This window comes from Sceloporus undulatus, chromosome 3 (assembly GCF_019175285.1).
Source record: "Sceloporus undulatus isolate JIND9_A2432 ecotype Alabama chromosome 3, SceUnd_v1.1, whole genome shotgun sequence".
Taxonomy (NCBI): domain Eukaryota; kingdom Metazoa; phylum Chordata; class Lepidosauria; order Squamata; family Phrynosomatidae; genus Sceloporus; species Sceloporus undulatus.
The window spans coordinates 270,792,925-270,803,722 of record NC_056524.1 but is presented as its reverse complement, the minus strand read 5'-3'; the positions used below and the strand labels follow the sequence as shown (position 1 = coordinate 270,803,722).

General features: G+C 49.7%; 2 protein-coding genes across 6 annotated transcripts in view; one reads left to right on the top strand and one right to left on the bottom strand.

Moving 5' to 3' along the window:
* Window positions 1-10,798, bottom strand: part of ARMC9 (armadillo repeat containing 9) — a 1,183,007-nt gene that overhangs the window by 561,803 nt on the left and 610,406 nt on the right. The window lies entirely within an intron of this gene.
* The window catches only part of RUBCN (rubicon autophagy regulator), a 62,092-nt gene continuing 57,970 nt past the window's right edge, over window positions 6,677-10,798 (top strand). For 4 of the 5 annotated variants that reach the window (XM_042457381.1, XM_042457379.1, XM_042457380.1 and 1 more), the window contains exon 1: window positions 6,677-6,742. The gene's annotated coding sequence lies outside the window, so the exon portion shown is untranslated. The remainder of the gene's footprint in view (window positions 6,743-10,798) is intronic. The other variant, XM_042457382.1, reaches the window with a different exon arrangement.

Sequence of the window (10,798 nt, the reverse complement as noted above, 5' to 3'; positions counted from 1 at the left end):
GGCATCCATTGTTTTTTGGGGGGTTTTCAGGCTCTGTGGCCATAGAATCATAGAGTTGTAAGTACTGTAGGCTTGCCATATCTCGCCTGGGGGCGAGACTTTCCCGGTTTGGGGCGGGTCCACACAGTCCCACCCTGGTTTGGCCCCGCCCCCAGGACACCCCCCTTTCAGCGAGGGCCTGGAGGCTGGGGCTTGGGAGAAGCTCTCCCAGGCCCCTCCGGAGGCCCTGGAAGCGGCTCCGCGATCGGAGCTTCGGCTGTGGGATCCTCCAAGGCCTCTGCGAGGCGGAGGAGGAGGCCGCTTGCCACCACGGCGATGGCCGTGATGACAGGCGGCCCCCACACTCCTTCCCGGCCTGGGAGCAGCCCGAGGCTTCCTCCCAGAAGGAGAAGGAGGACAAGTTAAAAAATGTAGACCTTTTTTTAAAATTCCTGGCCAGGAAATTTTTTTAAAAGGTCCTACATTTTTAACCTTGTCCTACATTTGTCCCAGTTCAGAGGTCCTCTGCTATGGCAACCCTAGTTGTAAGAAAACGAAAGGGACCACCCAGTCCAACCCCATCTGCCATGCAGGAAACGCACATCAAAGCACCCCATTGACAGATGGCCATCCACCTCTGCTTAAAGACCTCCAAGGAGGAGATTCCACTACACCCGAGGAAGGAGTGTCTCCCACTGTGGAACAGCCCTTACCTCAGGAAGTAAGTTCCTCCTAATGTTGAGCTGGATCTCTTTTCCTGCAGTTTGCAAGTTCTAGAAGGTTTGTTCCTGAAGTTTTACAGCACTGTGGCTGCATCTTCAGAGAACGTGGCATGGAAAGAGATGGGGGATGTTCCCCAGCAAACAGTGGACTCTCTAATTAAAACCTTTGCATACTCCATCCCAGGGCCTTACCATCATCAACAAGACCAACACAGACATTAGCATGGAAATCCCTCCTCTCAACCAATGGTCACACAGTATACATATACTGGGCGTGCACACAACACACACACACACACCCACAATATATATATATTCCATGCCAGCATCTCTGAAGATGCCAGCCACAAACGCTGCGAAACATCAGTAATAAAGTTTCTAGGACACAGCCACACAGCCGAAATACCCCCAGAAACTCTTTAATTGGCAGAACAGAAATTGCAACTAGATGTCCCCTGACTGTCAGCTGCCATGCGTTTTGACTGACCTTTATTGTGCTTTTGAAAACCGAGTACAGTGGTACCCACGGGATAACGAAACTACCCAGGTTACGAATTTTTCAGGATACGAATAAATCCCAAGGGATTTATTGTTCGGGTTACGAAAGTTTTTTTCGGGTTACGAAAAAACTCCGGCGCTGTTTTAAATGGAGCCGCGGCAGAGCCGCGCATTTTTCCCCATAGCGCCTAGGGTTTTCGGCTCGAAGGCTTTTCGGGTTTACGAACGGTGCCGCGAACGAATTATTTCGTAACCGAGGCACCACTGTAATGCAAATACGACCTCAAAGCTTTTGTGTGCTTAATCCTTGAACAATTTACCAGGAAGAGGGCGGCAGATGCTGCATCTCCAGATGGCGGCTGCAAGTCGGAATAAACGCAGACAGAGAGCAGAGGAGGAGCGCAGCAAAGCATTTATTATTCAAGGCAAGAGACCAGCTGTAAAAGAAGACGGATCCAATCCAAAGGGCTTTTAGCACCGTTTCTCAATGGCTCCAAATGCAAAGTCACTCTGGTCGCATCCACACTAGAAAATAACCGTTAGCACCGCTTTAACTGCCATGCGCAAGGCTGTGGAATCTGGGAGTTGGAGTTTGTTGTGGGGAAATAAATGCTACGCACTAATAACAAACAGTGTGCGGCGTTCACATTGGGGACTTCACAAAAAGTTTAATTATGCTACAGTTGGGAATAAACCATTAATCTGTTACACATCAAAAACAAAAGCATGAAAGTCTTAACCATACAGAAAGGTCTCAAAGGCACACGACCCACAATAAACATGTAGTATATAAAATGGTACTGTTTTTAACATTATATGACATTCAGAGTACTTCTGACATTTCAGATTTTCTGTGTTTATACATTTTAGCTCTTTTCCAATTGCTATAGGATTTCTGTAGGATTTATAGTGTTTTTACTTGTTTTAGTGTTTTTTTGTTTGTTTGAAATAGGGCTAATCAATAAACATTTCTTCTTCTACATGGTCCCTCCACAGTTGCACAGGACCCCTGTGAAAGTGGGGAAACCGCAAAATAAAACAATAGCTTTTTAACCTGAGGAAACACCTCTCTAGGAACTCTAGGTCCTCCAGAGCACTCTATGGTCACAATCTGCCATAAAGTGACCATAGAATTGTGCTGGAGAGCTTCAATGCCCAGGAAGTGTTTCTCTCTAGGAATCTCTCCGTTTTCCAGCAGATTTATGGTGGGGGATGACCATAGAGTTGCCGCTGGAGGACCTAACATTTTTGAATGTTGTTTAATATTTTTATCTTGTGTGCCGCCTTGGGTCCCTTTTTTGGGTAGAAAGCGGATAAAAAAAATGAATGAATAAAGTTCCTAGGGAGAACATACTAATCAAATCAGCAAAAGTCAGGCACAAACGTAGAGAGGCTGGCTATATTATTATATTATATTATGCTTTATTATATAATTAGTGATGGTTTGCTTTGTAGGGCTGCGTGCTGTTGGTGGGTTTATGTATGGATGTTGTATATAAAATCAAATCAAACTGCTGTATTACAGTTCGACAAATGATCAGAGAGTAAAAAAGATTCAGAAAAAAACACATCAGTGGGGTAATGTGTTACATAAAAACAATTACATGTGTTGAAGAATAATAAGTTATGTATTTAATGATAAAATTATATTAAATTTATAAACGTTATAAAATATAAGTAGATTAGAATTCCACATATGTGTGTTTGGTGTGTGTGTGTGATAACACACACACACACACCATTGTCCTCCATTTTCACTAGGTTAGGGGCACAAGACTCCCTGAATACAGTGCTCCCTCGGGTTACCGAATTAATTCGGTCCGCGGCTAATTTCGTACCCGAAAAAAACCTTCGTACCTGAATGCCATAGGCCTAATGGAAAAAAAAGCCGCGGCTCCCATTGAAAATAGCGCCGAGGTTTTTTCGTAACCGAAAAAACCTTCGTAAGCCGAAACAATAAATCCCTATGGGATTTTTTCGCTCCCGAAAATTCGTAGCTGGGTTAATTCGTATCCCGGGTACCACTGTATCAAAAAATTGCAATAACAAAACACACCATGTGTTACCTGAGAGTAGGGTTGCCATAGCGCCGGACCTCAAAACCGGGGAAAATGTAGGACAAAAATTTTCAAATGTAGGACACACAAAACATGTGTCCTACATTAAAAATACTGTCCTACATTTTCCCTGGCGATCGCGGCAGGGAGCGAAGGCCAGCGGCGAGGGAAAAGCCTCCACTTAAGGAGCTTTCCCTCCCGCCTGGGCCCCAGGCCTCACCGAGATCGGAGGCCAGGATCGGGCCTCCCCTCATTCCTGGCCCCGTGGGACCAGGAAGGAGGGGAGACGCCCAGCGGCGATTTGCGGGGGCCTCCCCTCGTTCCTGGCCCGGCTGGGACCAGGAAGGAGGGGAGACGCCGGCGGCGATCGGGGGGCCTCCCTCGTTCCGGCCCCGGTTGGGACCAGAAGGAGGGAGGACGCCGCGGCGATGCGGGGGGCCTACCCTCGTTCCTGGCCCCCGCTGGGACCAGGAAGGAGGGGAGGACGCCGGCGGCGAGGGCTGCAGCCTCCCCTCGTTCCTGGCCCCCGCTGGACCAGGAAGAGGAGAGGACGCCGGCGGCGATCGCGGGGGCGCCTCCCCTCGTTCCTGGCCCCGCTGGGACCAGGAAGGAGGGGAGGACGCCGCGGCGATCGCGGGGCCTCCCCTGTTCCTGGCCCCGCTGTGGACCAGGAAGGAGGGAGGACGCCGGCGGCGATCGCGGGGCCTCCCCTCGTTCCTGGCCCCGGCTGGGACCAGGAAGAGGAGAGGACGCCGGCGGCGATGGCCACAGCTCCCCTCGTTCCTGGCCCCGGCTGGGACCAGAAGGAGGGGAGGACGCCGGCGGCGATGGCCGCACCTCCCCTCGTTCCTGGCCCCCGGCTGGGACCAGGAAGGAGGGAGGACGCGGCGAGATGGCCGCGCCTGTCTCCTTCTTGGCCCAGGCTGGACCAGGAAGGAGGGGAGGGCCTGCAGCGATCGCCGCAGCCTCTCCTCGTTCCTGGCCCCAGTGGAGGCCAGGAAGAGGGAGGAGCTGCAGGGAGGCGGAGAGGTGGGCGCGGCTGCGCCCAAGAGGCGCCGCATCCCTGCACCTCCTCCGCACCAGCCTCGTGCCTCCTTTCCTCCGTCGGCGGCCCATGCTCGCGGGAGGAGGAGGAGGCAGCGAGGCCCAGGGTTGCCCAGCAACCCCTCTGCAACCGGCTTTTCCCGGTTTTTTTGGCTTGCACACCTTGCCGTTTACCGGGCAGGTGCAGCCAAAACCGGGAAAAACCCCGGTTGCAACCTGGTTTATGGCAACCCTACCTGAGAGGAATATCTAGGTCCCCGTGGCAATTCTCTTGGTCAACATCCAACAACACTGACCATAGAACTGCACTAGAGCAGCTACAATAGCCTAGGAGAGTATTCTCTCTAGGAATCTCTAGTCTTTCAGTGCAACTTTTAGTTAAAGTTGACCACAGAAGTTGCAGTGGAGGACCTAGATATCCTAGAGAGAGACATATTAACAAAACCATGAATACCAAATCCGCAAATATCAAAGCCACAAATAGGAGGAATGAGTGTATTATTTTTAAGATTGATACAGGAACTATTATCCCATACAGAAATGAGGGTTAGAGTCGGTTTAAAGCAGGGGTAGCAACCCTTTTGAGCTGGGGGCCGGGTTGCTGTCCCTCAGACAACTGGGGGCCGAAGCCAAAAAAAATAATTAAATAAATTGTAAAAAATAAATAATAAATTAACGGGACAAATGTAGGGCAAAATTTTCAAATGGAGACACTTTTTAAATAAAAAATGGAGTCATGCAAAAAATTGCTGATTATAAAAAATGTTAAGAAAATCCATGTTTCTGAGGCTTCTATAGACAATTGCCCAACCGTGCCCTTGTGCGAGACTCCAAAGGCCCCAGCGGCAATCGGCGGCAGGACCAGGCTGGGCCGTGCCCCAAGGCCTCGCCGGGCCGCACCCGCGGGCCACAGGTGCCTACCCCTCCTATGGGTCTGGACCAAGGCAGATGGATTGGAGGGAGGGCTCTTCCTTCTAGTCCTGATGGAGCTGGACTTGCCTGGCGAACTCCCTCTCAGCCGGCAGATGGCAGTTGTGGAGGGCTCTTCTTCTTTTCCTCCTTCTTCTCCTCTTCCTCCTCTCCGCTCTCCTCTTCTTCCTCCCCTCTTCTTCCTCCTCCTCCTCTTCTCTCGCCCTTCCTCCTTCTTCCGCCTCCTCCCCCCTTCTTCTTCCCCTCTTCCCCTCCTTCTCCTCCTCTCGTCCTCCTCTTCTTCCTCCTCTTCTTCCTCCTCCTCCTCCTCTTCTTCTTCTTCCCCTCCTTCTTCTTCTTCCCCTTTCCTCTTCCGCTTCTCCCCTCTTCTTTTTCTTCCCCTCCCCTATTTTATCTTTCTTACTTTTCTTCTTTCTCCTCTTTTCTTCCTTTCTCGGTTCTCATTCATTTTCTCCTCCCCCTTCTTCCCTCTGTTGTTGTTGTTGTGTACCTTCAGCTCCTTCCAACTTATGAGGACCCATTGAAATGCCCAAATGTGCTTCGTGTGTGTTTTGGAATGGAGGGGGGTGGCTTGGCCAGAAAGGGAAGTACATTTCTGCCATCTGTCTAGGAGTAATGGCAACATGTCCCCATTTGATCATGCCTAAGAAACATGCATTTATATTAACATTTAAAAAAAACATCAAATTTCTTGGCGTGTCCTCCATGTAAAAAAAAAAAATCCTACATTTAAAAAATTGTCCTACAATTTCCCGGTTTGGAGGTCTTAGGGCAACCCTAGGTCCAAGACAACACTGCAGAAATAATCCAGTTTGAGACCCGTTTTACTGCCTGGCTCAGTGCTAGGAACCCTGGGAATTGTAGTTTTGTGAGAAAGAGCTCTGTGCCACAATGAACTACACAGTTCCCATGCATCTGAGGGAGTACGCTTAAGCTAAGAGAGCTAGACTTAAGAGGGAGTCGGGGGCTGAGAAGAGAGAGAGAGGAGAGGCTTCCTGAGGGCGGGGGCGGCGCCCACCTCCAGTCCTCTCTCTGATTGGCTGAAAACTGTGAATGTGTGACACTCCAAAGGGTCGGTCAGTAGCCAGCCTCCCTCTCAGAGTCTCAGGGCTGGAGCTGAAAGAGGCAAAAGTCACCCGAAATGCACTGAAATAGAGCCAGGCACCAAAATCACACCAAAAGCTCTGAAAAGTCCCTTTTCGTGTGATTGTGAAAGTCACCACATTGGCAACACTAGTTCCTAGGGCGGAAAAGCCGGAAGCAGTGCATGCCGGGAGCCGTAGTTTCTTGGCGCACACCGGAAGTGGAGGCGGGGCGGAGGGCCTTGTGGGGGGTTGTAGTTCTCCGGAGGCGGTTCTCTTGGTAGTTTTCTGGCCCCGAGGGCGAAGATGGGCGGGCGGCGCGGAGGAGGCGGGGTCCCTGGGCTCTGACGCCGCCTTCCTTCCATCCCAGCCGGAAGGAGGGCGGGATGTGAGGTCGGGGAGCCCGAGGAAGCAGCAGCAGCAGCAGCAGGTGAGGCCCAGGAAGAGAAGGGGGCCAGGGAATGGGCTGCCGGAAGAGAGGGGTTGCTTGGGGGCGAGGCGAAGGGATCTAGAGGGGGAAAGGGAGGCAGTCATGGGAAGAGGGAGTGCTGGGAGAAGGGGCGTGGAGGTTGTGACTTGAGGGACAGAGCAGAGGTAAGAGGACGGTGGGAGCCACTCGGGGGACAGGGTTGAAGTAATGGGAGAGATAATGGGGGGAAAGGGGCAGAGGGAGTGACTTGAGGAGGAGAGAGCTGAGGTGGTGGGGAGGGGAGGGGAGGGAGAGGAGGGGTAATGGGGTGATGAAGGGGCTCTAGGAAGAAAGAGGGGCAGAGGGAGTGACTGGTGAGACCAAGGGAATGTAGAGGAGGGAATGGGGTGGAGTACCTGGGGAGAGAGAGGGAGAAGATGGCAGTGCCAAGACAGCTGAGAGTCTGGGGGAGGAATCTCTACTCAGGACAAGAGGCCACTGACAGAGAGAGATAAGGGAGCATTCCGAAGGGCTCCCCATTGGCAAAGGAGCCAAACAAGGCTGCCTGCTTGGGCCCTCTCTCTTCACCTTGTATGCAGAACATACCTTTTAGGAAGAGCAGGCTGGGACACAGAAGGAGGAGGAGGGGAGGAGTGGAAACGGGAGGAAGGGATACACAGCCATCTAAGATACATAGGCAGATGGCACCACAGTACTAGCAGACAACCTCCCAGACCTGGAACAAACTGCTAAGGAAGATCAAGGAAGAAAGTGCAAGGCAGGCTTCCTGGGGAACATTAAGAAAACCAAAATAATGACCACAGAGAACTTACACCATTCGAACTAGACAAAGAGGACATAGAAAGAGTAAAAGAGTTCCCAACCTGGGATCAAACATTGACAGGACAGGGACAGCCAGGAAATCAGAAAAGATTAAGAATCGGGCGGGGGGGGGGGGCTATGAAAGAACTAAAGGATCCTAAAATGCAAGAACACACAACTCAGGATATACAAGCCACCCCTGGATGGAGGTGACAGCTGGACAGTGAAGAAAGCAGATAGGAACGTCCTTAATTGCAGATGTGGTGCTGAAGAAGAGCTGAGGATCCAGCCAAAAGGACAAACAAATGAGTCCTGAGCAGATCAAGGCAGAAAATCTGCCTGGAAGAAGCCAAGATGGCAAGACTTGACTGTCATACTTTGGACACATCATAATGTTAGGAAAGGTGGAGGGAAGTAGAAAGAGCGGAAGGCCACATGGTAGATGGGTGGACTCTATTAAGGAGAACATGAATATGAGTTTGCAGGTGCTGGGCAGAACAGTAAGGACGGAGGGGGGGGCCTGGAGATGTCCTCACCCTCAGGTCGCCAGTGGGTCAGATCATGCGAAGGCGGTAAAAACTACAACAAAAGGGGCAAGAGGAGGAGAGGATAACTGGGGAACGAGTGAGGTAATGGGGTTGGGGAGGGTATAGGGGGGAAAGGGAATGAGCTAAGAGGGGAAAATAGAGTGGGGAAGGGCTGAGGTCACAAAGTGTGGCCAGGTTTAAAACAGTTGAGAAATGAATGAGAATGGGGCTATCAGTGATGACTAGTTTTCCATATGAGGCTGTCTTTCCTTGTATAGCAGGTGCCCTTCCATGGCCTCTTGATGGGTTTCCCTTGGGCATCTCTTTGATCACCATGAACCATTCACACTAAATAATTATAGTGCTATAATCCACTTTAACTGCACCATGGCCACATCCTATGGAATCCTGGGATTAGTTTAGGAGTCACAAGGTGAGAGTCTTGGCCCCGCAGAGGGTCCAAATCGGAGGCAGCACCTCCACCAAAGGGGAGGGAAAAGTTTTTTCCCTGCAGAAAACACTCCACCTGGAAAGGTCCAAAGTGAGACAACTGCTCCAGGTTCTCAGAGTCCCAGCTTTTATACCCTTTACAACTTGGAATTAGCATCTTATCAACACATCCTCCTGTCGACCATTATCTAACTTTAGCTGTTCCTGAGATGGCTTTGGTTGTCTACTTTGTTTATCAAAGTGTATTATGTCAATTGGAGTACCAGGACTTTGTTTTACAAACAAAGAATCTGTCACTAAACAAGAATTTCGGATAACACGTGTAAATCAAGTAGGAAAACCCCCTTCTTAGCTAATCTTAAACACAAGGCAAAGACAGGTGCAAGGGCCACAAGTGACTTTCCCACTTCTAAAATCATGGAGATCTTAGGGCTCAAGAATCCAGCTCAGGAATAGTGCATTTCTAGCAAAGAGTGATGGCTTATGTTTATTATTATGTCATCTCAAGGGAAAGGTATTTAGCATTGCAGTAGTGCCTTGTCCACTACACATGCTAGTGCTCCATTGCGCTTAAAGTGGAGTATATGCTATAATTGGGTTGTACCCTTGTAAATAGGTTTTGCTTTTCGAAGTGGTCTCAACTCCAATGCACGCAACCTTTTAATACATTCTTCATTTGTGGTGTCCCTCACCTAACATTATTAATATAATATATAAATATGTGTTTTCCACGATGGTCTAGAAGTCATTTGACCCCAAAAGGTGCCATCCACAGGTTAGAACTGCTGGTGATGGTCCTGTGCTGTGATGTGCATGGTTCTGAAGATTCATACCGGGATGCAAGATCCACCCTAAAGAAAAAAGCCCACAGACTAACCATTAGCATCAAGCTTGAGAAAGATTTCTTACTTCCCACAGTCCTCTAGGAGACATTGGGCTCTCTCTGTGCTGTCTGATGCAGAGCAGCTGTGTAGTTGGAGTATATCTTTGGTTTAGCGATTTCAGTATTTGATTTATTTGTATTTGTTGTTTGCCTCAAATGTCTGCTTGTTTGCTTTTATAGTTTACATTCTTAAGTGTATATGGGGCAATAACAAACAACAGGAGAGCTTCGGGATGCTTCTCCTGGCATAAGCGGTCTACCAGGCTGGCAGCTGGAAACTGGGTCTAGAGCAGCGTGGGCAACTGTTTGGGGGTGGGGACATGTTTCATTTCAAGTGATGTCAAAGTCACTTCGCGCTGCTGTTATCACACAAGAAATTGTTCTGGATATATCCAACTGTAATCAAACTAAGACTGGCAAATGTCTTTTTTCTAAGGTGGGTAGATAGTCTTTGGCCCCCAAAGTTCTGTGACCCATCATCTCTACCATGGGCTTTGTTGACAAATGCGAACATGCTGCTCTCAGAGTTCACTTTGCCAAGCTCTTTTACTACTGTACATACTCATGTCTAGAAATGTTGGTTGAAAAACTGACCCAAAAACCCAAGTGGACTTATCCACAGGTCAAGGTAATATACTGTACTTGAACTGTTATTTAAAAAAATGAAACCATTCCCTGTTGTAAAGGCAAGAGTGTAACCTATCATGGAAGTACTGATTCCCCTCCGTCTCTCCATCCCCAGTTTTTTTTAGTATGAGCACAGTTACAATCCCTAGAATTTTATAAGTTCTTTGACATTGTTTTTCCTTTCCTTCATCCTTTCAATTCTTTGTTACATGCCCCAAGTTTTACCCTCAGCCTATCTGCGCGTCATATCAGAATCATAGGCGGGGTACAAAACCGCCGCTTTGCGGTGCTCCCCCGCCGCCGCCAGGCTCCGTGCGGGAGCCGCAGCAGCCAAACCGCACGGCTCCCGCACGAGCAAAAAAGAAGCTCCATTTCGGAGCTTCTTCTTGCGGCGCCTCTATGACGTCGCGAGGCGCCTGGCGCGGACTCGCGACTCATAGGCGCCGCGACACGTCTGGACGCTGTGCGTCCAGACGTAAAATGGCGGCGCCCATGTAGAAGGGGCGCCACCATCTTGTACGTATAGAATACGTACTAGGGTTAGGGGGGTGCGGAAGCACCGCCCCTTCCTAACCCTAGTACGTATCCATACGTACTATATGGCGGTGTGTATCCCCGCCATAGTTTTTAGTCTGAAACTTGCCTTAACTATACACGAGGTCGATTTATAGTTGAGTATATACACTAGGTGTTCTACTGGCTCCTAGGTTTCACTCTTCTGAAAAGTTGCAGGAGTTTTACTTTTGAAGTTATTCTGCATGAGGTGCA